The following is a 1,735-nucleotide window of genomic DNA, read 5'->3' as shown; positions in this document are numbered from 1 at the left end:
TTCCATTTCAACATTTTCTACAGCTGATCATCAAATCTATTATGCGGTCTAATAAATATATTCCTTCAAGAGTTGGCAGCACGTCCGATCCAGATTATGAGATGCAATTCTTAAAAACCCATGCTGAATTCAAAGATGTGGATTCTATTATGAACATTCCTGATGAACCACTTGCCTATGCCGATCAAAGTTCTCAATATGTGATAGAATATAGGAGAAAGCCAGTTCCTATAGTCCACCCAGAGACGGAGGGACTTACCCATAGAACAACCCATGCCTCAGTTGAGCATAGCGAGGGTCTAGGTCTAGACAAATGCGTTCATTTACATGGGGTATTTGAACAGGGTTGTAAGCTGAGGAAAAATGTAATGCAGAGACTCTGATCAGGCAACTTCTGAAGGCGGTGCTTTCTCAACTTCTTCAAGTTTGGAAGACACTGAAACTGATTATGATATTCATGATGATCAAGCTGGCAATGATATTGATGATGATGATAATGATGATGATGATGATGATAATGACAACAATGATGATATAATCAAAGTTCGGACGGAGCTAAACATATGAATGTTGAAGATCATCAACCATTAGAATTCAAGTTTCCATGATGCTATTCAGAGTTTGATTATGAAGGAGAAATTGATACTATTATGGAGTCGTTAAGGATGGAAGAGGGAGAATTAGTTGAAAATCAGAGAGGTTGTGCAAGTGGGAAGAAAACTATGGAGAGAGGGTGACAGGAACAGAAGAAGAAATATCAATTTCTACCTAAACTTTCAGGAGAAGACGGGTAACCACATCTACTATTGACATTCATTCATTGAATGTTGACATTGAAGAAGACATAGTCCACCCAACTATGCAAATGCACACCCTCTTAGCCACTCTGATGCCTCTCAACATGTATCAGTTTCATCTTCTGACGGGGAGTTAGCACATAATCTTATATGTTTCTCATTTGGAGTGTTGGTCCCGTAAGGGTCTACAAGAATAGAAACAGTTTGTAGAAGGGGAGGGGATAAATACAAACACAATATTTTCAAATTTAAAATATATATTGATAGAGAAGATCAATACAGATTTTACAAGACTGTTTGTGAAAAGATAAGGTAAAGAAAAGCTATCTAAACAATCTTTGGATACACACAGATCTTTAGCAAATACAAGAAAAGAGATTGCTAAAGGGAAGATCCTTTACTTAAGCTAGAAGATSCTTGAAGTAAGAATAGGATAGCAGAGAGATGCGTACACTCTGCATGGAGAAGAAACACTTCTATTTATACCCAGTGCATTAAATGAACATTTAATGCAATATGGTAGGTTTAGAGTGCGTGTCAAGCCTTAAGAGGAAGGCTTGTCCTTTGCTACAGTGAATATTATAAAAGCACTATTTTAGAGCAGACATCCTTGCCTAAAGCTGGTGGACAAAGAGTCGACTAATAGGCTCCGTACCGTACTAACTTTTGCAAGGGTATGGGTTTGTCCTTTGTGTGCATAAGGACAAGACAACAACAATCGTGCTAAGCAAGCTTCCTTTGATCACTGAATGCTGGAATGACCTGGAGGTCTCATCATCATTCGCTGAAGCTAGAGCAGTCTTCACACATATGTAGTCAGGCTTGTAATCACTAAATACCGCTTCAGATCACGTATTCGCAAGTCTCTAATCTTTAGTTTCAGTCTTCGACGTTCGCTGAAGGTTCTTTGGTGTGAGTGTTGTCTTCTTGAAGTATTG

The sequence above is a fragment of the Cynara cardunculus genome (genome assembly GCF_001531365.2).
Source record: "Cynara cardunculus var. scolymus isolate 2C chromosome LG 17, CcrdV1, whole genome shotgun sequence".
NCBI lineage: Eukaryota > Viridiplantae > Streptophyta > Magnoliopsida > Asterales > Asteraceae > Cynara > Cynara cardunculus.
This window is presented reverse-complemented; position numbering follows the sequence as displayed.